Source organism: Taudactylus pleione, unplaced genomic scaffold (genome assembly GCF_031769625.1).
Source record: "Taudactylus pleione unplaced genomic scaffold, aTauple2 ptg000177l, whole genome shotgun sequence".
In the NCBI taxonomy this organism is placed as follows: domain Eukaryota; kingdom Metazoa; phylum Chordata; class Amphibia; order Anura; family Myobatrachidae; genus Taudactylus; species Taudactylus pleione.
Window position 1 is genome coordinate 605,447 of NW_028284579.1, and position 24,983 is coordinate 630,429.

The 24,983-nt window shown below is 33.4% G+C and overlaps 16 non-coding genes across 16 annotated transcripts; all 16 read right to left on the reverse strand.

The window, feature by feature from the left end:
- Window positions 1-339: 339 nt before the first annotated feature.
- Window positions 340-422, reverse strand: TRNAL-CAG (transfer RNA leucine (anticodon CAG)). Its single transcript has one exon. It is a non-coding gene; the product is annotated as a tRNA-Leu (tRNA).
- A 927-nt stretch (window positions 423-1,349) lies between these two features.
- Window positions 1,350-1,432, reverse strand: TRNAL-CAG (transfer RNA leucine (anticodon CAG)). Its single transcript has one exon. It is a non-coding gene; the product is annotated as a tRNA-Leu (tRNA).
- Window positions 1,433-4,363: 2,931 nt separating this feature from the next.
- TRNAL-CAG (transfer RNA leucine (anticodon CAG)) lies at window positions 4,364-4,446 on the reverse strand. Its single transcript has one exon. It is a non-coding gene; the product is annotated as a tRNA-Leu (tRNA).
- A 1,940-nt stretch (window positions 4,447-6,386) lies between these two features.
- Window positions 6,387-6,469, reverse strand: TRNAL-CAG (transfer RNA leucine (anticodon CAG)). The gene has a single exon. It is a non-coding gene; the product is annotated as a tRNA-Leu (tRNA).
- A 928-nt stretch (window positions 6,470-7,397) lies between these two features.
- Window positions 7,398-7,480, reverse strand: TRNAL-CAG (transfer RNA leucine (anticodon CAG)). Its single transcript has one exon. It is a non-coding gene; the product is annotated as a tRNA-Leu (tRNA).
- A 928-nt stretch (window positions 7,481-8,408) lies between these two features.
- On the reverse strand, window positions 8,409-8,491 carry TRNAL-CAG (transfer RNA leucine (anticodon CAG)). Its single transcript has one exon. It is a non-coding gene; the product is annotated as a tRNA-Leu (tRNA).
- Window positions 8,492-9,420: 929 nt separating this feature from the next.
- Window positions 9,421-9,503, reverse strand: TRNAL-CAG (transfer RNA leucine (anticodon CAG)). The gene has a single exon. It is a non-coding gene; the product is annotated as a tRNA-Leu (tRNA).
- A 928-nt stretch (window positions 9,504-10,431) lies between these two features.
- On the reverse strand, window positions 10,432-10,514 carry TRNAL-CAG (transfer RNA leucine (anticodon CAG)). The gene has a single exon. It is a non-coding gene; the product is annotated as a tRNA-Leu (tRNA).
- Window positions 10,515-11,442: 928 nt separating this feature from the next.
- TRNAL-CAG (transfer RNA leucine (anticodon CAG)) lies at window positions 11,443-11,525 on the reverse strand. The gene has a single exon. It is a non-coding gene; the product is annotated as a tRNA-Leu (tRNA).
- A 932-nt stretch (window positions 11,526-12,457) lies between these two features.
- On the reverse strand, window positions 12,458-12,540 carry TRNAL-CAG (transfer RNA leucine (anticodon CAG)). The gene has a single exon. It is a non-coding gene; the product is annotated as a tRNA-Leu (tRNA).
- A 1,939-nt stretch (window positions 12,541-14,479) lies between these two features.
- On the reverse strand, window positions 14,480-14,562 carry TRNAL-CAG (transfer RNA leucine (anticodon CAG)). The gene has a single exon. It is a non-coding gene; the product is annotated as a tRNA-Leu (tRNA).
- Window positions 14,563-15,490: 928 nt separating this feature from the next.
- TRNAL-CAG (transfer RNA leucine (anticodon CAG)) lies at window positions 15,491-15,573 on the reverse strand. The gene has a single exon. It is a non-coding gene; the product is annotated as a tRNA-Leu (tRNA).
- A 928-nt stretch (window positions 15,574-16,501) lies between these two features.
- On the reverse strand, window positions 16,502-16,584 carry TRNAL-CAG (transfer RNA leucine (anticodon CAG)). The gene has a single exon. It is a non-coding gene; the product is annotated as a tRNA-Leu (tRNA).
- Window positions 16,585-18,522: 1,938 nt separating this feature from the next.
- TRNAL-CAG (transfer RNA leucine (anticodon CAG)) lies at window positions 18,523-18,605 on the reverse strand. Its single transcript has one exon. It is a non-coding gene; the product is annotated as a tRNA-Leu (tRNA).
- Window positions 18,606-19,532: 927 nt separating this feature from the next.
- On the reverse strand, window positions 19,533-19,615 carry TRNAL-CAG (transfer RNA leucine (anticodon CAG)). The gene has a single exon. It is a non-coding gene; the product is annotated as a tRNA-Leu (tRNA).
- A 2,931-nt stretch (window positions 19,616-22,546) lies between these two features.
- TRNAL-CAG (transfer RNA leucine (anticodon CAG)) lies at window positions 22,547-22,629 on the reverse strand. Its single transcript has one exon. It is a non-coding gene; the product is annotated as a tRNA-Leu (tRNA).
- Between the last annotated feature and the right edge of the window lie 2,354 nt (window positions 22,630-24,983).

The window sequence follows — 24,983 nt, forward strand, 5'->3', positions numbered from 1 at the left end:
TTCATGACCACTGGCTTAAAAGAGCAGTGTTCTTACTCCTGAGATATGGAGCCCTGATTCAGAAGTTGGGGGATATTTTATTTTGCAAACTCAGTATATGAAAAAATGTTGACAAAAGAAAAAAATACATATAATATTGATGTCTGATGTAGTATTTAAGTCCATATTTTTAGGAAAGATTGCAACATTTTCTTTGACTGATATAAAGCAGAAATAATGGAAGGTTGATTATTCTTCAAAGTGGTTTGTGAAACAGATTTGCAGTGAATATCTTAAGTATTTCTCTTCACAAGCAACAAGGAAGAGACATTGTAGAACAAAGAAGAAAAGGAAGAACACTGTCAGAAGTGGGATTTGAACCTACGCCTCCAGAGGAGACTGCGACCTGAACGCAGCGCCTTAGACCGCTCGGCCATCCTGACACATAAAATACTAAGTTTCATAAAAATTGGATAAAACTAATTAACCAAAACTACTTTTTCAAAGGTGCAATGTCCATGCTGCTGTTGAAACTATTGATTCAAATATTAGTAATAAATTGCTTTTTCAATTATTTTTCAAAGATGCTTAAGGTTGGATAAATCAAAAAGATATTGTAAAAATAACATTAACACGGAATTACCTATAGTTTAGGATTTTCCAAATATTTGAGAAAATGCTTGACACAAATAACATCTTCACATGCTCTACAATTAATGCCTGAATTTTGTATTGATTGATTGAGAGGTGCATTGAAAGAAAACCATTACTTCAAATGTGGCAGTTTCCAAAATACATTGAAAAGGGGATGTGCAGTATCTATTTTTCTAATTCATAGAATGCCAAGGAAAAATGCGGTAATTATTTTTTTTGCTCTATTCAGGATTGGATTCCAAGTGTCTAGAATTTGTTGTCTTGTGGATTTTCACTCACCATAGAAAAGACATTTATGAACTTTCCAAGAACTGGCTAATGATATTGGCTTATGGCCTTGATTGGATGCTATGAAGGAGTGTACAAGTAGGGTTTGTGTTCATGACCACTGGCTTAAAAGAGCAGTGTTCTTACTCCTGAGATATGGAGCCCTGATTCAGAAGTTGGGGGATATTTTATTTTGCAAACTCAGTATATGAAAAAATGTTGACAAAAGAAAAAAATACATATAATATTGATGTCTGAAGTAGTATTTAAGTCCATATTTTTAGGAAAGATTGCAACATTTTCTTTGATTGATATAAGGCAGAAATAATGAAAGGTTGATTATTCTTCAAAGTGGTTTGTGAAACAGATTTGCAGTGAATGCTTAAGTATTTCTCTTCACAAGCAACAAGGAAGAGACATTGTAGAACAAAGAAGAAAAGGAAGAACACTGTCAGAAGTGGGATTTGAACCCACGCCTCCAGAGAAGACTGCGACCTGAACGCAGCGCCTTAGACCGCTCGGCCATCCTGACACATAAAAAACTAAGTTTCATAAAAATTGGATAAAACTAATTAACCAAAACTACTTTTTCAAAGGTGCAATGTCCATGCTGCTGTTGAAACTATTGATTCAAATATTAGTAATAAATTGCTTTTTCAATTATTTTTCAAAGATGCTTAAGGTTGGATAAATCAAAAAGATATTGTAAAAATAACATTAACACGGAATTACCTATAGTTTAGGATTTTCCAAATATTTGAGAAAATGCTTGACACAAATAACATCTTCACATGCTCTACAATTAATGCCAGAATTTTGGATTGATTGATTGAGAGGTGCATTGAAAGAAAACCATTACTTCAAATGTGGCAGTTTCCAAAATACATTGAAAAGGGGATGTGCAGTATCTATTTTTCTAATTCATAGAATGCCAAGGAAAAATGCGGTAATTATTTTTTTTGCTCTATTCAGGATTGGATTCCAAGTGTCTAGAATTTGTTGTCTTGTGTATTTTCACTCACCATAGAAAAGACATTTATGAACTTTCCAAGAACTGGCTAATGATTTTGGCTTATGGGCTTGATTGGATGCTATGAAGGAGTGTACAAGTAGGGTTTGTGTTCAAGACCACTGGCTTAAAAGAACAGTGTTCTTACTCCTGAGATATGGAGCCCTGATTCAGAAGTTGAGGGATATTTTATTTTGCAAACTCAGTATATGAAAAAATGTTGACCAAAGAAAAAAATACATATAATATTGATGTCTGATGTAATATTTAAGTCCATATTTTTAGGGAAGAATGCAACATTTTCTTTGATTGGTATAAAGCAGAAATAATGGAAGGTTGATTATTCTTCAAAGTGGTTTGTGAAACAGAATTGCAGTGAATATCTTAAGTATTTCTCTTCACAAGCAACAAGGAAGAGACATTGTAGAACAAAGAAGAAAAAGAAGAACACTGTCAGAAGTGGGATTTGAACCCACACCTCCAGAGGAGACTGCGACCTGAACGCAGCGCTTTAGACCGCTCGGATATCCTGACACATAAAAAACTGTGTTTCATAAAAATTGGATAAAACTAATTAACCAAAATTACTTTTTCAAAGGTGCAATGTCCATGCTGCTGTTGAAACTATTGATTCAAATATTAGTAATAAATTGCTTTTTCAATTATTTTTCAAAGATGCTTAAAGTTGGATAAATCAAAAAGATATTGTAAAAATAACATTAACACGGAATTACCTATAGTTTAGGATTTTCCAAATATTTGAGAAAATGCTTGACACAAATAACATCTTCACATGCTCTACAATTAATGCCTGAATTTTGTATTGATTGATTGAGAGCTGCATTGAAAGAAAATCATTACTCCAAATGTGGCAGTTTCCAAAATACATTGAAAAGGGGATGTGCAGTATCTATTTTTCTAATTCATAGAATGCCAAGGAAAAATGCGGTAATTTTTTTTTTTTGCTCTATTCAGGATTGGATTCCAAGTGTCTAGAATTTCTTGTCTTGTGGATTTTCACTCACCATGGAAAAGACATTTATGAACTTTCCAAGAACTGGCTAATGATATTGGCATATGGGCTTGATTGGATGCTATGAAGGAGAGTAAAAGTAGAGTTTGAGTTCATGACCACTGGCTTAAAAGAGCAGTGTTCTTACTCCTGAGATATGGAGCCCTGATTCAGAAGTTGGGGGATATTTTATTTTGCAAACTCAGTATATGAAAAAATGTTGACCAAAGAAAAAAATACATATAATATTGATGTCTGAAGTAGTATTTAAGTCCATATTTTTAGGAAAGAATGCAACATTTTCTTTGATTGGTATAAAGCAGAAATAATGGAAGGTTGATTATTCTTCAAAGTGGTTTGTGAAACAGATTTGCAGTGAATATCTTAAGTATTTCTCTTCACAAGCAACAAGGAAGAGACATTGTAGACACTGTCAGAAGTGGGATTTGAAGCCATGCCTCCAGAGAAGACTGCAACCCGAACACAGCACCTTAGACCGCTCGGCCATCCTGACACATAAAACACTAAGTTTCATAAAAATTGGATAAAACTAATTAACCAAAATTACTTTTTCAAAGGTGCAATGTCCATGCTGCTGTTGAAACTATTGATTCAAATATTAGTAATAAATTGCTTTTTCAATTATTTTTCAAAGATGCTTAAAGTTGGATAAATCAAAAAGATATTGTAAAAATAACATTAACACGGAATTACGTATAGTTTAGGATTTTCCAAATATTTGAGAAAATGTTTGACACAAATAACATCTTCACATGATCTACAATTAATGCCTGAATTTTGTATTGATTGATTGAGAGCTGCATTGAAAGAAAATCATTACTTCAAACGTGGCAGTTTCCAAAATACATTGAAAAGGGGATGTGCAGTATCTATTTTTCTAATTCATAGAATGCCAAGGAAAAATGCGGTAATTATTTTTTTTGCTCTATTCAGGATTGGATTCCAAGTGTCTAGAATTTGTTGTCTTGTGGATTTTCACTCACCATAGAAAAGACATTTATGAACTTTCCAAGAACTCGCTAATGATTTTGGCTTATGGGCTTGATTGGATGCTATGAAGGAGTGTACAAGTAGGGTTTGTGTTCATGACCACTGGCTTAAAAGAGCAGTGTTCTTACTCCTGAGATATGGAGCCCTGATTCAGAAGTTGGGGGATATTTTATTTTGCAAACTCAGTATATGAAAAAATGTTGACCAAAGAAAAAAATACATAAAATATTGATGTCTGAAGTAATATTTAAGTCCATATTTTTAGGGAAGAATGCAACATTTTCTTTGATTGGTATAAAGCAGAAATAATGGAAGGTTGATTATTCTTCAAAGTGGTTTGTGAAACAGATTTGCAGTGAATATCTTAAGTATTTGTCTTCACAAGCAGCAAGGAAGAGACATTGTAGAACAGAGAAGAAAAGGAAGAACACTGTCAGAAGTGGGATTTGAACCCACGCCTCCAGAGGAGACTGCGACCTGAACGCAGCGCCTTAGACCGCTCGGCCATCCTGACACAAAAAAAACTAAGTTTCATAAAAATTGGATAAAACTAATTAACCAAAATTACTTTTTCAAAGGTGCAATGTCCATGCTGCTGTTGAAACTATTGATTCAAATATTAGTAATAAATTGCTTTTTCAATTATTTTTCAAAGATGCTTAAAGTTGGATAAATCAAAAAGATATTGTAAAAATAACATTAACACGGAATTACCTATAGTTTAGGATATTCCAAATATTTAAGAAAATGCTTGACACAAATAACATCTTCACATGATCTACAATTAATGCATGAATTTTGTATTGATTGATTGATAGCTGCATTGAAAGAAAATCATTACTCCAAATGTGGCAGTTACCAAAATACATTAAAAAGGGGATGTGCAGTATCTATTTTTCTAATTTATAGAATGCCAAGGAAAAATGCGGTAATTATTTTTTTTGCTCTATTCAGGATTGGATTCCAAGTGTCTAGAATTTGTTGTCTTGTGTATTTTCACTCACCATAGAAAAGACATTTATGAACTTTCCAAGAACTGGCTAATGATTTTGGCTTATGGGCTTGATTGGATGCTATGAAGGAGTGTACAAGTAGGGTTTGTGTTCAAGACCACTGGCTTAAAAGAACAGTGTTCTTACTCCTGAGATATGGAGCCCTGATTCAGAAGTTGGGGGATTATTTTATTTTGCAAACTCAGTATATGAAAAAATGTTGACCAAAGAAACAAATACATATAATATTGATGTCTGAAGTAGTATTTAAGTCCTTATTTTTAGGGAAGAATGCAACATGTTCTTTGATTGGTATAAAGCAGAAATAATGGAAGGTTGATTATTCTTCAAAGTGGTTTGTGAAACAGATTTGCAGTGAATATCTTAAGTATTTCTCTTCACAAGCAACAAGGAAGAGACATTGTAGAACAAAGAAGAAAAAGAAGAACACTGTCAGAAGTGGGATTTGAACCCACACCTCCAGAGGAGACTGCGACCTGAACGCAGCGCTTTAGACCGCTCGGATATCCTGACACATACAAAACTATGTTTCATAAAACTTGGATAAAACTAATTAACCAAAATTACTTTTTCAAAGGTGCAATGTCCATGCTGCTGTTGAAACTATTGATTCAAATATTAGTAATAAATTGCTTTTTCAATTATTTTTCAAAGATGCTTAAGGTTGGATAAATCAAAAAGATATTGTAAAAATAACATTAACACGGAATTACCTATAGTTTAGGATTTTCCAAATATTTGAGAAAATGCTTGACACAAATAACATCTTCACATGCTCTACAATTAATGCCTGAATTTTGGATTGATTGATTGAGAGCTGCATTGAAAGAAAATCATTACTACAAATGTGGCAGTTTCCAAAATACATTGAAAAGGGGATGTGCAGTATCTCTTTTTCTAATTCATAGAATGCCAAGGAAAAATGCGGTAATTATTTTTTTTGCTCTATTCAGGATTGGATTCCAAGTGTCTAGAATTTGTTGTCTTGTGGATTTTCACTCACCATAGAAAAGACATTTATGAACTTTCCAAGAACTGGCTAATGATATTGGCTTATGGCCTTGATTGGATGCTATGAAGGAGTGTACAAGTAGGGTTTGTGTTCATGACCACTGGCTTAAAAGAGCAGTGTTCTTACTCCTGAGATATGGAGCCCTGATTCAGAAGTTGGGGGATATTTTATTTTGCAAACTCAGTATATGAAAAAATGTTGACCAAAGAAAAAAATACATATAATATTGATGTCTGAAGTAGTATTTAAGTCCATATTTTTAGGAAAGATTGCAACATTTTCTTTGATTGATATAAAGCAGAAATAATGGAAGGTTGATTATTCTTCAAAGTGGTTTGTGAAACAGATTTGCACTGAATATCTTAAGTATTTCTCTTCACAAGCAACAAGGAAGAGACATTGTAGAACAAAGAAGAAAAGGAAGAACACTGTCAGAAGTGGGATTTGAACCCACGCCTCCAGAGGAGACTGCGATCTGAACGCAGCGCCTTAGACCGCTCGGCCATCCTGACACATAAAAAACTAAGTTTCATAAAAATTGGATAAAACTAATTAACCAAAATTACTTTTTCAAAGGTGCAATGTCCATGCTGCTGTTGAAACTATTGATTCAAATATTAGTAATACATTGCTTTTTCAATTATTTTTCAAAGATGCTTAAAGTTGGATAAATCAAAAAGATATTGTAAAAATAACATTAACATGGAATTACCTATAGTTTAGGATTTTCCAAATATTTGAGAAAATGCTTGATACAAATAACATCTTCACATGCTCTACAATTAATGCCTGAATTTTGGATTGATTGATTGAGAGCTGCATTGAAAGAAAATCATTACTCCAAATGTGGCAGTTTCCAAAATACATTGAAAAGGGGATGTGCAGTATCTCTTTTTCTAATTCATAGAATGCCAAGGAAAAATGCGGTAATTATTTTTTTTGCTCTATTCAGGATTGGATTCCAAGTGTCTAGAATTTGTTGTCTTGTGGATTTTCACTCACCATAGAAAAGACATTTATGAACTTTCCAAGAACTGGCTAATGATATTGGCTTATGGCCTTGATTGGATGCTATGAAGGAGTGTACAAGTAGGGTTTGTGTTCATGACCACTGGCTTAAAAGAGCAGTGTTCTTACTCCTGAGATATGGAGCCCTGATTCAGAAGTTGGGGGATATTTTATTTTGCAAACTCAGTATATGAAAAAATGTTGACAAAAGAAAAAAATACATATAATATTGATGTCTGAAGTAGTATTTAAGTCCATATTTTTAGGAAAGATTGCAACATTTTCTTTGATTGATATAAAGCAGAAATAATGGAAGGTTGATTATTCTTCAAAGTGGTTTGTGAAACAGATTTGCACTGAATATCTTAAGTATTTCTCTTCACAAGCAACAAGGAAGAGACATTGTAGAACAAAGAAGAAAAGGAAGAACACTGTCAGAAGTGGGATTTGAACCCACTCCTCCAGAGGAGACTGCGACCTGAACGCAGCGCCTTAGACCGCTCGGCCATCCTGACACATAAAAAACTAAGTTTCATAAAAATTGGATAAAACTAATTAACCAAAATTACTTTTTCAAAGGTGCAATGTCCATGCTGCTGTTGAAACTATTGATTCAAATATTAGTAATACATTGCTTTTTCAATTATTTTTCAAAGATGCTTAAAGTTGGATAAATCAAAAAGATCTTGTAAAAATAACATTAACATGGAATTACCTATAGTTTAGGATTTTCCAAATATTTGAGAAAATGCTTGATACAAATAACATCTTCACATGCTCTACAATTAATGCCTGAATTTTGGATTGATTGATTGAGAGCTGCATTGAAAGAAAATCATTACTCCAAATGTGGCAGTTTCCAAAATACATTGAAAAGGGGATGTGCAGTATCTATTTTTCTAATTCATAGAATGCCAAGGAAAAATGCGGTAATTATTTTTTTTGCTCTATTCAGGATTGGATTCCAAGTGTCTAGAATTTGTTGTCTTGTGGATTTTCACTCACCATAGAAAAGACATTTATGAACTTTCCAAGAACTGGCTAATGATATTGGCTTATGGCCTTGATTGGATGCTATGAAGGAGTGTACAAGTAGGGTTTGTGTTCAACACCACTGGCTTAAAAGAGCAGTGTTCTTACTCCTGAGATATGGAGCCCTGATTCAGAAGTTGGGGGATATTTTATTTTGCAAACTCAGTATATGAAAAAATGTTGACCAAAGAAAAAAATACATATAATATTGATGTCTGAAGTAGTATTTAAGTCCATATTTTTAGGGAAGATTGCAACATTTTCTTTGATTGATATAAAGCAGAAATAATGGAAGGTTGATTATTCTTCAAAGTGGTTTGTGAAACAGATTTGCAGTGAATATCTTAAGTACTTTTCTTCACAAGCAACAAGGAAGAGACATTGTAGAACAAAGAAGAAAAGGAAGAACACTGTCAGAAGTGGGATTTGAACCCACGCCTCCAGAGGAGACTGCGACCTGAACGCAGCGCCTTAGACCGCTCGGCCATCCTGACACATAAAAAACTACGTTTCATAAAAATTGGATAAAACTAATTAACCAAAATTTCCTTTTTCAAAGGTGCAATGTCCATGCTGCTGTTGAAACTATTGATTCAAATATTAGTAATACATTGCTTTTTCAATTATTTTTCAAAGATGCTTAAAGTTGGATAAATCAAAAAGATATTGTAAAAATAACATTAACATGGAATTACCTATAGTTTAGGATTTTCCAAATATTTGAGAAAATGCTTGATACAAATAACATCTTCACATGCTCTACAATTAATGCCTGAATTTTGGATTGATTGATTGAGAGCTGCATTGAAAGAAAATCATTACTCCAAATGTGGCAGTTTCCAAAATACATTGAAAAGGGGATGTGCAGTATCTATTTTTCTAATTCATAGAATGCCAAGGAAAAATGCGGTAATTATTTTTTTTGCTCTATTCAGGATTGGATTCCAAGTGTCTAGAATTTGTTGTCTTGTGGATTTTCACTCACCATAGAAAAGACATTTATGAACTTTCCAAGAACTGGCTAATGATATTGGCTTATGGCCTTGATTGGATGCTATGAAGGAGTGTACAAGTAGGGTTTGTGTTCAACACCACTGGCTTAAAAGAGCAGTGTTCTTACTCCTGAGATATGGAGCCCTGATTCAGAAGTTGGGGGATATTTTATTTTGCAAACTCAGTATATGAAAAAATGTTGACCAAAGAAAAAAATACATATAATATTGATGTCTGAAGTAGTATTTAAGTCCATATTTTTAGGGAAGATTGCAACATTTTCTTTGATTGATATAAAGCAGAAATAATGGAAGGTTGATTATTCTTCAAAGTGGTTTGTGAAACAGATTTGCAGTGAATATCTTAAGTATTTCTCTTCACAAGCAACAAGGAAGAGACAATGTAGAACAAAGAAGAAAAGGAAGAACACTGTCAGAAGTGGGATTTGAACCCACGCCTCCAGAGGAGACTGCGACCTGAACGCAGCGCCTTAGACAGCTCGGCCATCCTGACACATAAAACACTAAGTTTCATAAAAATTGGATAAGACTAATTAACCAAAACTACTTTTTCAAAGGTGCAATGTCCATGCTGCTGTTGAAACTATTGATTCAAATATTAGTAATAAATTGCTTTTTCAATTATTTTTCAAAGATGCTTAAGGTTGGATAAATCAAAAAGATATTGTAAAAATAACATTAACACGGAATTACCTATAGTTTAGGATTTTCAAAATATTTGAGAAAATGCTTGACACAAATAACATCTTCACATGCTCTACAATTAATGCCTGAATTTTGGATTGATTGATTGAGAGCTGCATTGAAAGAAAATCATTACTACAAATGTGGCAGTTTCCAAAATACATTGAAAAGGGGATGTGCAGTATCTCTTTTTCTAATTCATAGAATGCCAAGGAAAAATGCGGTAATTATTTTTTTTGCTCTATTCAGGATTGGATTCCAAGTGTCTAGAATTTGTTGTCTTGTGGATTTTCACTCACCATAGAAAAGACATTTATGAACTTTCCAAGAACTGGCTAATGATATTGGCTTATGGCCTTGATTGGATGCTATGAAGGAGTGTACAAGTAGGGTTTGTGTTCATGACCACTGGCTTAAAAGAGCAGTGTTCTTACTCCTGAGATATGGAGCCCTGATTCAGAAGTTGGGGGATATTTTATTTTGCAAACTCAGTATATGAAAAAATGTTGACAAAAGAAAAAAATACATATAATATTGATGTCTGAAGTAGTATTTAAGTCCATATTTTTAGGAAAGATTGCAACATTTTCTTTGATTGATATAAAGCAGAAATAATGGAAGGTTGATTATTCTTCAAAGTGGTTTGTGAAACAGATTTGCACTGAATATCTTAAGTATTTCTCTTCACAAGCAACAAGGAAGAGACATTGTAGAACAAAGAAGAAAAGGAAGAACACTGTCAGAAGTGGGATTTGAACCCACGCCTCCAGAGGAGACTGCGACCTGAACGCAGCGCCTTAGACCGCTCGGCCATCCTGACACATAAAAAACTAAGTTTCATAAAAATTGGATAAAACTAATTAACCAAAATTACTTTTTCAAAGGTGCAATGTCCATGCTGCTGTTGAAACTATTGATTCAAATATTAGTAATACATTGCTTTTTCAATTATTTTTCAAAGATGCTTAAAGTTGGATAAATCAAAAAGATATTGTAAAAATAACATTAACATGGAATTACCTATAGTTTAGGATTTTCCAAATATTTGAGAAAATGCTTGATACAAATAACATCTTCACATGCTCTACAATTAATGCCTGAATTTTGGATTGATTGATTGAGAGCTGCATTGAAAGAAAATCATTACTCCAAATGTGGCAGTTTCCAAAATACATTGAAAAGGGGATGTGCAGTATCTATTTTTCTAATTCATAGAATGCCAAGGAAAAATGCGGTAATTATTTTTTTTGCTCTATTCAGGATTGGATTCCAAGTGTCTAGAATTTGTTGTCTTGTGGATTTTCACTCACCATAGAAAAGACATTTATGAACTTTCCAAGAACTGGCTAATGATATTGGCTTATGGCCTTGATTGGATGCTATGAAGGAGTGTACAAGTAGGGTTTGTGTTCAACACCACTGGCTTAAAAGAGCAGTGTTCTTACTCCTGAGATATGGAGCCCTGATTCAGAAGTTGGGGGATATTTTATTTTGCAAACTCAGTATATGAAAAAATGTTGACCAAAGAAAAAAATACATATAATATTGATGTCTGAAGTAGTATTTAAGTCCATATTTTTAGGGAAGATTGCAACATTTTCTTTGATTGATATAAAGCAGAAATAATGGAAGGTTGATTATTCTTCAAAGTGGTTTGTGAAACAGATTTGCAGTGAATATCTTAAGTACTTTTCTTCACAAGCAACAAGGAAGAGACATTGTAGAACAAAGAAGAAAAGGAAGAACACTGTCAGAAGTGGGATTTGAACCCACGCCTCCAGAGGAGACTGCGACCTGAACGCAGCGCCTTAGACCGCTCGGCCATCCTGACACATAAAAAACTACGTTTCATAAAAATTGGATAAAACTAATTAACCAAAATTACTTTTTCAAAGGTGCAATGTCCATGCTGCTGTTGAAACTATTGATTCAAATATTAGTAATACATTGCTTTTTCAATTATTTTTCAAAGATGCTTAAAGTTGGATAAATCAAAAAGATATTGTAAAAATAACATTAACATGGAATTACCTATAGTTTAGGATTTTCCAAATATTTGAGAAAATGCTTGATACAAATAACATCTTCACATGCTCTACAATTAATGCCTGAATTTTGGATTGATTGATTGATTGAGAGCTGCATTGAAAGAAAATCATTACTCCAAATGTGGCAGTTTCCAAAATACATTGAAAAGGGGATGTGCAGTATCTATTTTTCTAATTCATAGAATGCCAAGGAAAAATGCGGTAATTATTTTTTTTGCTCTATTCAGGATTGGATTCCAAGTGTCTAGAATTTGTTGTCTTGTGGATTTTCACTCACCATAGAAAAGACATTTATGAACTTTCCAAGAACTGGCTAATGATATTGGCTTATGGCCTTGATTGGATGCTATGAAGGAGTGTACAAGTAGGGTTTGTGTTCAACACCACTGGCTTAAAAGAGCAGTGTTCTTACTCCTGAGATATGGAGCCCTGATTCAGAAGTTGGGGGATATTTTATTTTGCAAACTCAGTATATGAAAAAATGTTGACCAAAGAAAAAAATACATATAATATTGATGTCTGAAGTAGTATTTAAGTCCATATTTTTAGGGAAGATTGCAACATTTTCTTTGATTGATATAAAGCAGAAATAATGGAAGGTTGATTATTCTTCAAAGTGGTTTGTGAAACAGATTTGCAGTGAATATCTTAAGTATTTCTCTTCACAAGCAACAAGGAAGAGACATTGTAGAACAAAGAAGAAAAGGAAGAACACTGTCAGAAGTGGGATTTGAACCCACGCCTCCAGAGAAGACTGCGACCTGAACGCAGCGCCTTAGGCCGCTCGGCCATCCTGACACATAAAAAACTAAGTTTCATAAAAATTGGATAAAACTAATTAACCAAAATTACTTTTTCAAAGGTGCAATGTCCATGCTGCTGTTGAAACTATTGATTCAAATATTAGTAATAAATTGCTTTTTCAATTATTTTTCAAAGATGCTTAAGGTTGGATAAATCAAAAAGATATTGTAAAAATAACATTAACACGGAATTACCTATAGTTTAGGATTTTCCAAATATTTGAGAAAATGCTTGACACAAATAACATCTTCACATGCTCTACAATTAATGCCTGAATTTTGTATTGATTGATTGAGAGCTGCATTGAAAGAAAATCATTACTTCAAATGTGGCAGTTTCCAAAATACATTGAAAAGGGGATGTGCAGTATCTATTTTTCTAATTCATAGAATGCCAAGGAAAAATGCAGTAATTATTTTTTTTGCTCTATTCAGGATTGGATTCCAAGTGTCTAGAATTTGTTGTCTTGTGGATTTTCACTCACCATAGAAAAGACATTTATGAACTTTCCAAGAACTGGCTAATGATATTGGCTTATGGCCTTGATTGGATGCTATGAAGGAGTGTACAAGTAGGGTTTGTGTTCATGACCACTGGCTTAAAAGAGCAGTGTTCTTACTCCTGAGATATGGAGCCCTGATTCAGAAGTTGGGGGATATTTTATTTTGCAAACTCAGTATATGAAAAAATGTTGACAAAAGAAAAAAATACATATAATATTGATGTCTGAAGTAGTATTTAAGTCCATATTTTTAGGAAAGATTGCAACATTTTCTTTGATTGATATAAAGCAGAAATAATGGAAGGTTGATTATTCTTCAAAGTGGTTTGTGAAACAGATTTGCAGTGAATATCTTAAGTATTTCTCTTCACAAGCAACAAGGAAGAGACATTGTAGAACAAAGAAGAAAAGGAAGAACACTGTCAGAAGTGGGATTTGTACCCACGCCTCCAGAGGAGACTGCGACCTGAACGCAGCGCCTTAGGCCGCTCGGCCATCCTGACACATAAAAAACTACGTTTCATAAAAATTGGATAAAACTAATTAACCAAAATTACTTTTTCAAAGGTGCAATGTCCATGCTGCTGTTGAAACTATTGATTCAAATATTAGTAATACATTGCTTTTTCAATTATTTTTCAAAGATGCTTAAAGTTGGATAAATCAAAAAGATATTGTAAAAATAACATTAACACGGAATTACCTATAGTTTAGGATTTTCCAAATATTTGAGAAAATGCTTGATACAAATAACATCTTCACATGCTCTACAATTAATGCCTGAATTTTGGATTGATTGATTGAGAGCTGCATTGAAAGAAAATCATTACTCCAAATGTGGCAGTTTCCAAAATACATTGAAAAGGGGATGTGCAGTATCTATTTTTCTAATTCATAGAATGCCAAGGAAAAATGCGGTAATTATTTTTTTTGCTCTATTCAGGATTGGATTCCAAGTGTCTAGAATTTGTTGTCTTGTGGATTTTCACTCACCATAGAAAAGACATTTATGAACTTTCCAAGAACTGGCTAATGATATTGGCTTATGGCCTTGATTGGATGCTATGAAGGAGTGTACAAGTAGGGTTTGTGTTCAACACCACTGGCTTAAAAGAGCAGTGTTCTTACTCCTGAGATATGGAGCCCTGATTCAGAAGTTGGGGGATATTTTATTTTGCAAACTCAGTATATGAAAAAATGTTGACCAAAGAAAAAAATACATATAATATTGATGTCTGAAGTAGTATTTAAGTCCATATTTTTAGGGAAGATTGCAACATTTTCTTTGATTGATATAAAGCAGAAATAATGGAAGGTTGATTATTCTTCAAAGTGGTTTGTGAAACAGATTTGCAGTGAATATCTTAAGTATTTCTCTTCACAAGCAACAAGGAAGAGACATTGTAGAACAAAGAAGAAAAGGAAGAACACTGTCAGAAGTGGGATTTGAACCCACACCTCCAGAGGAGACTGCGACCTGAACGCAGCGCCTTAGACCGCTCGGCCATCCTGACACATAAAACACTAAGTTTCATAAAAATTGGATAAGACTAATTAACCAAAACTACTTTTTCAAAGGTGCAATGTCCATGCTGCTGTTGAAACTATTGATTCAAATATTAGTAATAAATTGCTTTTTCAATTATTTTTCAAAGATGCTTAAGGTTGGATAAATCAAAAAGATATTGTAAAAATAACATTAACACGGAATTACCTATAGTTTAGGATTTTCCAAATATTTGAGAAAATGCTTGACACAAATAACATCTTCACATGCTCTACAATTAATGCCTGAATTTTGGATTGATTGATTGAGAGCTGCATTGAAAGAAAATCATTACTACAAATGTGGCAGTTTCCAAAATACATTGAAAAGGGGATGTGCAGTATCTCTTTTTCTAATTCATAGAATGCCAAGGAAAAATGCGGTAATTATTTTTTTTGCTCTATTCAGGATTGGATTCCAAGTGTCTAGAATTTGTTGTCTTGTGGATTTTCACTCACCATAGAAAAGACATTTATGAACTTTCCAAGAACTGGCTAATGATATTGGCTTATGGCCTTGATTGGATGCTATGAAGGAGTGTACAAGTAGGGTTTGTGTTCAACACCACTGGCTTAAAAGAGCAGTGTTCTTACTCCTGAGATATGGAGCCCTGATTCAGAAGTTGGGGGATATTTTATTTTGCAAACTCAGTATATGAAAAAATGTTGACCAAAGAAAAAAATGCATATAATTTTGATGTCTGAAGTAGTACTTAAGTCCATATTTTTAGGGAAGATTGCAACATTTTCTTTGATTGATATAAAGCAGAAATAATGGAAGGTTGATTATTCTTCAAAGTGGTTTGTGAAACAGATTTGCAGTGAATATCTTAAGTACTTTTCTTCACAAGCAACAAGGAAGAGACATTGTAGAACAAAGAAGAAAAGGAAGAACACTGTCAGAAGTGGGATTTGAACCCACGCCTCCAGAGGAGACTGCGACCTGAACGCAGCGCCTTAGACCGCTCGGCCATCCTGACACATAAAATACTAAGTTTCATAAAAATTGGATAAAACTAATTAACCAAAACTACTTTTTCAAAGGTGCAATGTCCATGCTGCTGTTGAAACTATTGATTCAAATATTAGTAATAAATTGCTTTTTCAATTATTTTTCAAAGATGCTTAAGGTTGGATAAATCAAAAAGATATTGTAAAAATAACATTAACACGGAATTACCTATAGTTTAGGATTTTCCAAATATTTGAGAAAATGCTTGACACAAATAACATCTTCACATGCTCTACAATTAATGCCTGAATTTTGTATTGATTGATTGAGAGCTGCATTGAAAGAAAATCATTACTCCAAATGTGGCAGTTTCCAAAATACATTGAAAAGGGGATGTGCAGTATCTATTTTTCTAATTCATAGAATGCCAAGGAAAAATGCGGTAATTATTTTTTTTGCTCTATTCAGGATTGGATTCCAAGTGTCTAGAATTTGTTGTCTTGTGGATTTTCACTCACCATAGAAAAGACATTTATGAACTTTCCAAGAACTGGCTAATGATATTGGCTTATGGCCTTGATTGGATGCTATGAAGGAGTGTACAAGTAGGGTTTGTGTTCAACACCACTGGCTTAAAAGAGCAGTGTTCTTACTCCTGAGATATGGAGCCCTGATTCAGAAGTTGGGGGATATTTTATTTTGCAAACTCAGTATATGAAAAAATGTTGACCAAAGAAAAAAATACATATAATATTGATGTCTGAAGTAGTATTTAAGTCCATATTTTTAGGGAAGATTGCAACATTTTCTTTGATTGATATAAAGCAGAAATAATGGAAGGTTGATTATTCTTCAAAGTGGTTTGTGAAACAGATTTGCAGTGAATATCTTAAGTATTTCTCTTCACAAGCAACAAGGAAGAGACATTGTAGAACAAAGAAGAAAAGGAAGAACACTGTCAGAAGTGGGATTTGAACCCACGCCTCCAGAGGAGACTGCGACCTGAACGCAGCGCCTTAGACCGCTCGGCCATCCTGACACATAAAACACTAAGTTTCATAAAAATTGGATAAGACTAATTAACCAAAACTACTTTTTCAAAGGTGCAATGTCCATGCTGCTGTTGAAACTATTGATTCAAATATTAGTAATAAATTGCTTTTTCAATTATTTTTCAAAGATGCTTAAGGTTGGATAAATCAAAAAGATATTGTAAAAATAACATTAACATGGAATTACCTATAGTTTAGGATTTTCCAAATATTTGAGAAAATGCTTGACACAAATAACATCTTCACATGCTCTACAATTAATGCCTGAATTTTGGATTGATTGATTGAGAGCTGCATTGAAAGAAAATCATTACTACAAATGTGGCAGTTTCCAAAATACATTGAAAAGGGGATGTGCAGTATCTATTTTTCTAATTCATAGAATGCCAAGGAAAAATGCGGTAATTATTTTTTTTGCTCTATTCAGGATTGGATTCCAAGTGTCTAGAATTTGTTGTCTTGTGGATTTTCACTCACCATAGAAAAGACATTTATGAACTTTCCAAGAACTGGCTAATGATATTGGCTTATGGCCTTGATTGGATGCTATGAAGGAGTGTACAAGTAGGGTTTGTGTTCAACACCACTGGCTTAAAAGAGCAGTGTTCTTACTCCTGAGATATGGAGCCCTGATTCAGAAGTTGGGGGATATTTTATTTTGCAAACTCAGTATATGAAAAAATGTTGACCAAAGAAAAAAATACATATAATATTGATGTCTGAAGTAGTATTTAAGTCCATATTTTTAGGGAAGATTGCAACATTTTCTTTGATTGATATAAAGCAGAAATAATGGAAGGTTGATTATTCTTCAAAGTGGTTTGTGAAACAGATTTGCAGTGAATATCTTAAGTATTTCTCTTCACAAGCAACAAGGAAGAGACATTGTAGAACAAAGAAGAAAAGGAAGAACACTGTCAGAAGTGGGATTTGAACCCACGCCTCCAGAAGAGAATGCGACTTGAACGCAGCGCTTTAGGCCGCTCGGCCATCCTGACACATAAAATACTAAGTTCATAAAAATTGGATAAAACTAATTAACCAAAACTACTTTTTCAAAGGAGCAATGTCCATGCTGCTGTTGAAACTATTGATTCAAATATTAGTAATAAATTGCTTTTTCAATTATTTTTCAAAGATGCTTAAGGTTGGATAAATCAAAAAGATATTGTAAAAATAACATTAACACGGAATTACCTATAGTTTAGGATTTTCCAAATATTTGAGAAAATGCTTGACACAAATAACATCTTCACATGCTCTACAATTAATGCCTGAATTTTGGATTGATTGATTGAGAGCTGCATTGAAAGAAAATCATTACTTCAAATGTGGCAGTTTCCAAAATACATTGAAAAGGGGATGTGCAGTATCTATTTTTCTAATTCATAGAATGCCAAGGAAAAATGCGGTAATTATTTTTTTTGCTCTATTCAGGATTGGATTCCAAGTGTCTAGAATTTGTTGTCTTGTGGATTTTCACTCACCATAGAAAAGACATTTATGAACTTTCCAAGAACTGGCTAATGATATTGGCTTATGGCCTTGATTGGATGCTATGAAGGAGTGTACAAGTAGGGTTTGTGTTCATGACCACTGGCTTAAAAGAGCAGTGTTCTTACTCCTGAGATATGGAGCCCTGATTCAGAAGTTGGGGGATATTTTATTTTGCAAACTCAGTATATGAAAAAATGTTGACAAAAGAAAAAAATACATATAATATTGATGTCTGATGTAGTATTTAAGTCCATATTTTTAGGAAAGATTGCAACATTTTCTTTGACTGATATAAAGCAGAAATAATGGAAGGTTGATTATTCTTCAAAGTGGTTTGTGAAACAGATTTGCAGTGAATATCTTAAGTATTTCTCTTCACAAGCAACAAGGAAGAGACATTGTAGAACAAAGAAGAAAAGGAAGAACACTGTCAGAAGTGGGATTTGAACCTACGCCTCCAGAGGAGACTGCGACCTGAACGCAGCGCCTTAGACCGCTCGGCCATCCTGACACATAAAATACTAAGTTTCATAAAAATTGGATAAAACTAATTAACCAAAACTACTTTTTCAAAGGTGCAATGTCCATGCTGCTGTTGAAACTATTGATTCAAATATTAGTAATAAATTGCTTTTTCAATTATTTTTCAAAGATGCTTAAGGTTGGATAAATCAAAAAGATATTGTAAAAATAACATTAACACGGAATTACCTATAGTTTAGGATTTTCCAAATATTTGAGAAAATGCTTGACACAAATAACATCTTCACATGCTCTACAATTAATGCCTGAATTTTGTATTGATTGATTGAGAGGTGCATTGAAAGAAAACCATTACTTCAAATGTGGCAGTTTCCAAAATACATTGAAAAGGGGATGTGCAGTATCTATTTTTCTAATTCATAGAATGCCAAGGAAAAATGCGGTAATTATTTTTTTTGCTCTATTCAGGATTGGATTCCAAGTGTCTAGAATTTGTTGTCTTGTGGATTTTCACTCACCATAGAAAAGACATTTATGAACTTTCCAAGAACTGGCTAATGATATTGGCTTATGGCCTTGATTGGATGCTATGAAGGAGTGTACAAGTAGGGTTTGTGTTCATGACCACTGGCTTAAAAGAGCAGTGTTCTTACTCCTGAGATATGGAGCCCTGATTCAGAAGTTGGGGGATATTTTATTTTGCAAACTCAGTATATGAAAAAATGTTGACAAAAGAAAAAAATACATATAATATTGATGTCTGAAGTAGTATTTAAGTCCATATTTTTAGGAAAGATTGCAACATTTTCTTTGATTGATATAAGGCAGAAATAATGAAAGGTTGATTATTCTTCAAAGTGGTTTGTGAAACAGATTTGCAGTGAATGCTTAAGTATTTCTCTTCACAAGCAACAAGGAAGAGACATTGTAGAACAAAGAAGAAAAGGAAGAACACTGTCAGAAGTGGGATTTGAACCCACGCCTCCAGAGAAGACTGCGACCTGAACGCAGCGCCTTAGACCGCTCGGCCATCCTGACACATAAAAAACTAAGTTTCATAAAAATTGGATAAAACTAATTAACCAAAACTACTTTTTCAAAGGTGCAATGTCCATGCTGCTGTTGAAACTATTGATTCAAATATTAGTAATAAATTGCTTTTTCAATTATTTTTCAAAGATGCTTAAGGTTGGATAAATCAAAAAGATATTGTAAAAATAACATTAACACGGAATTACCTATAGTTTAGGATTTTCCAAATATTTGAGAAAATGCTTGACACAAATAACATCTTCACATGCTCTACAATTAATGCCAGAATTTTGGATTGATTGATTGAGAGGTGCATTGAAAGAAAACCATTACTTCAAATGTGGCAGTTTCCAAAATACATTGAAAAGGGGATGTGCAGTATCTATTTTTCTAATTCATAGAATGCCAAGGAAAAATGCGGTAATTATTTTTTTTGCTCTATTCAGGATTGGATTCCAAGTGTCTAGAATTTGTTGTCTTGTGTATTTTCACTCACCATAGAAAAGACATTTATGAACTTTCCAAGAACTGGCTAATGATTTTGGCTTATGGGCTTGATTGGATGCTATGAAGGAGTGTACAAGTAGGGTTTGTGTTCAAGACCACTGGCTTAAAAGAACAGTGTTCTTACTCCTGAGATATGGAGCCCTGATTCAGAAGTTGAGGGATATTTTATTTTGCAAACTCAGTATATGAAAAAATGTTGACCAAAGAAAAAAATACATATAATATTGATGTCTGATGTAATATTTAAGTCCATATTTTTAGGGAAGAATGCAACATTTTCTTTGATTGGTATAAAGCAGAAATAATGGAAGGTTGATTATTCTTCAAAGTGGTTTGTGAAACAGAATTGCAGTGAATATCTTAAGTATTTCTCTTCACAAGCAACAAGGAAGAGACATTGTAGAACAAAGAAGAAAAAGAAGAACACTGTCAGAAGTGGGATTTGAACCCACACCTCCAGAGGAGACTGCGACCTGAACGCAGCGCTTTAGACCGCTCGGATATCCTGACACATAAAAAACTGTGTTTCATAAAAATTGGATAAAACTAATTAACCAAAATTACTTTTTCAAAGGTGCAATGTCCATGCTGCTGTTGAAACTATTGATTCAAATATTAGTAATAAATTGCTTTTTCAATTATTTTTCAAAGATGCTTAAAGTTGGATAAATCAAAAAGATATTGTAAAAATAACATTAACACGGAATTACCTATAGTTTAGGATTTTCCAAATATTTGAGAAAATGCTTGACACAAATAACATCTTCACATGCTCTACAATTAATGCCTGAATTTTGTATTGATTGATTGAGAGCTGCATTGAAAGAAAATCATTACTCCAAATGTGGCAGTTTCCAAAATACATTGAAAAGGGGATGTGCAGTATCTATTTTTCTAATTCATAGAATGCCAAGGAAAAATGCGGTAATTTTTTTTTTTTGCTCTATTCAGGATTGGATTCCAAGTGTCTAGAATTTCTTGTCTTGTGGATTTTCACTCACCATGGAAAAGACATTTATGAACTTTCCAAGAACTGGCTAATGATATTGGCATATGGGCTTGATTGGATGCTATGAAGGAGAGTAAAAGTAGAGTTTGAGTTCATGACCACTGGCTTAAAAGAGCAGTGTTCTTACTCCTGAGATATGGAGCCCTGATTCAGAAGTTGGGGGATATTTTATTTTGCAAACTCAGTATATGAAAAAATGTTGACCAAAGAAAAAAATACATATAATATTGATGTCTGAAGTAGTATTTAAGTCCATATTTTTAGGAAAGAATGCAACATTTTCTTTGATTGGTATAAAGCAGAAATAATGGAAGGTTGATTATTCTTCAAAGTGGTTTGTGAAACAGATTTGCAGTGAATATCTTAAGTATTTCTCTTCACAAGCAACAAGGAAGAGACATTGTAGACACTGTCAGAAGTGGGATTTGAAGCCATGCCTCCAGAGAAGACTGCAACCCGAACACAGCACCTTAGACCGCTCGGCCATCCTGACACATAAAACACTAAGTTTCATAAAAATTGGATAAAACTAATTAACCAAAATTACTTTTTCAAAGGTGCAATGTCCATGCTGCTGTTGAAACTATTGATTCAAATATTAGTAATAAATTGCTTTTTCAATTATTTTTCAAAGATGCTTAAAGTTGGATAAATCAAAAAGATATTGTAAAAATAACATTAACACGGAATTACGTATAGTTTAGGATTTTCCAAATATTTGAGAAAATGTTTGACACAAATAACATCTTCACATGATCTACAATTAATGCCTGAATTTTGTATTGATTGATTGAGAGCTGCATTGAAAGAAAATCATTACTTCAAACGTGGCAGTTTCCAAAATACATTGAAAAGGGGATGTGCAGTATCTATTTTTCTAATTCATAGAATGCCAAGGAAAAATGCGGTAATTATTTTTTTTGCTCTATTCAGGATTGGATTCCAAGTGTCTAGAATTTGTTGTCTTGTGGATTTTCACTCACCATAGAAAAGACATTTATGAACTTTCCAAGAACTCGCTAATGATTTTGGCTTATGGGCTTGATTGGATGCTATGAAGGAGTGTACAAGTAGGGTTTGTGTTCATGACCACTGGCTTAAAAGAGCAGTGTTCTTACTCCTGAGATATGGAGCCCTGATTCAGAAGTTGGGGGATATTTTATTTTGCAAACTCAGTATATGAAAAAATGTTGACCAAAGAAAAAAATACATAAAATATTGATGTCTGAAGTAATATTTAAGTCCATATTTTTAGGGAAGAATGCAACATTTTCTTTGATTGGTATAAAGCAGAAATAATGGAAGGTTGATTATTCTTCAAAGTGGTTTGTGAAACAGATTTGCAGTGAATATCTTAAGTATTTGTCTTCACAAGCAGCAAGGAAGAGACATTGTAGAACAGAGAAGAAAAGGAAGAACACTGTCAGAAGTGGGATTTGAACCCACGCCTCCAGAGGAGACTGCGACCTGAACGCAGCGCCTTAGACCGCTCGGCCATCCTGACACAAAAAAAACTAAGTTTCATAAAAATTGGATAAAACTAATTAACCAAAATTACTTTTTCAAAGGTGCAATGTCCATGCTGCTGTTGAAACTATTGATTCAAATATTAGTAATAAATTGCTTTTTCAATTATTTTTCAAAGATGCTTAAAGTTGGATAAATCAAAAAGATATTGTAAAAATAACATTAACACGGAATTACCTATAGTTTAGGATATTCCAAATATTTGAGAAAATGCTTGACACAAATAACATCTTCACATGATCTACAATTAATGCATGAATTTTGTATTGATTGATTGATAGCTGCATTGAAAGAAAATCATTACTCCAAATGTGGCAGTTTCCAAAATACATTAAAAAGGGGATGTGCAGTATCTATTTTTCTAATTTATAGAATGCCAAGGAAAAATGCGGTAATTATTTTTTTTGCTCTATTCAGGATTGGATTCCAAGTGTCTAGAATTTGTTGTCTTGTGTATTTTCACTCACCATAGAAAAGACATTTATGAACTTTCCAAGAACTGGCTAATGATTTTGGCTTATGGGCTTGATTGGATGCTATGAAGGAGTGTACAAGTAGGGTTTGTGTTCAAGACCACTGGCTTAAAAGAACAGTGTTCTTACTCCTGAGATATGGAGCCCTGATTCAGAAGTTGGGGGATTATTTTATTTTGCAAACTCAGTATATGAAAAAATGTTGACCAAAGAAACAAATACATATAATATTGATGTCTGAAGTAGTATTTAAGTCCTTATTTTTAGGGAAGAATGCAACATGTTCTTTGATTGGTATAAAGCAGAAATAATGGAAGGTTGATTATTCTTCAAAGTGGTTTGTGAAACAGATTTGCAGTGAATATCTTAAGTATTTCTCTTCACAAGCAACAAGGAAGAGACATTGTAGAACAAAGAAGAAAAAGAAGAACACTGTCAGAAGTGGGATTTGAACCCACACCTCCAGAGGAGACTGCGACCTGAACGCAGCGCTTTAGACCGCTCGGATATCCTGACACATACAAAACTATGTTTCATAAAACTTGGATAAAACTAATTAACCAAAATTACTTTTTCAAAGGTGCAATGTCCATGCTGCTGTTGAAACTATTGATTCAAATATTAGTAATAAATTGCTTTTTCAATTATTTTTCAAAGATGCTTAAAGTTGGATAAATCAAAAAGATATTGTAAAAATAACATTAACACGGAATTACCTATAGTTTAGGATTTTCCAAATATTTAAGAAAATGCTAGACACAAATAACATCTTCACATGATCTACGATTAATGCCTGAATTTTGTATTGATTGATTGAGAGCTGCACTGAAAGAAAATCATGACTCCAAATGTGGCAGTTTCCAAAATACATTGAAAAGGGGATGTGCAGTATCTATTTTTCTAATTCATAGAATGCCAAGGAAAAATGCGGTAATTATTTTTTTTGCTCTATTCAGGATTGGATTCCAAGTGTCTAGAATTTGTTGTCTTGTGGATTTTCACTCACCATAGAAAAGACATTTATGAACCTTCCAAAAACTGGCTAATGATTTTGGCTTATGGGCTTGATTGGATGCTATGAAGGAGTGTACAAGTAGGGTTTGAGTTCATGACCACTGGCTTAAAAGAGCAGTGTTCTTACTCCTGAGATATGGAGCCCTGATTCAGAAGTTGGGGGATATTTTATTTTGCAAACTCAGTATATGAAAAAATGTTGACCAAAGAAAAAAATACATATAATATTGATGTCTGAAGTAGTATTTAAGTCCATATTTTTAGGGAAGAATGCAACATTTTCTTTGATTGGTATAAAGCAGAAATAATGGAAGGTTGATTATTCTTCAAAGTGGTTTGTGAAACAGATTTGCAGTGAATATCTTAAGTATTTCTCTTCACAAGCAACAAGGAAGAGACATTGTAGAACAAAGAAGAAAAGTAAGAACACTGTCAGAAGTAGGATTTGACCCAACGCCTCCAGAGGAGACTGCAACCGTAACGCAGCGCCTTTGAACGCTCGGCCATCCTGACACATAAAAAACTAAGTTTCATAAAAATTGGATAAAACTAATTAACTAAAATTACTTTTTCAAAGGTGCAATGTCCATGCTGCTGTTGAAACTATTGATTCAAATATTAGTAATAAATTGCTTTTTCAATTATTTTTCAAAGACGCTTAAAGTTGGATAAATCAAAAAGATATTGTAAAAATAACATTAACACGGAATTACCTATAGTTTGGGATTTTCCAAATATTTGAGAAATTGCTTGACACAAATAACATCTTCACATGCTCTACAATTAATGCCTGAATTTTGTATTGATTGATTGAGAGCTGCATTAAAAGAAAATCATTACTCCA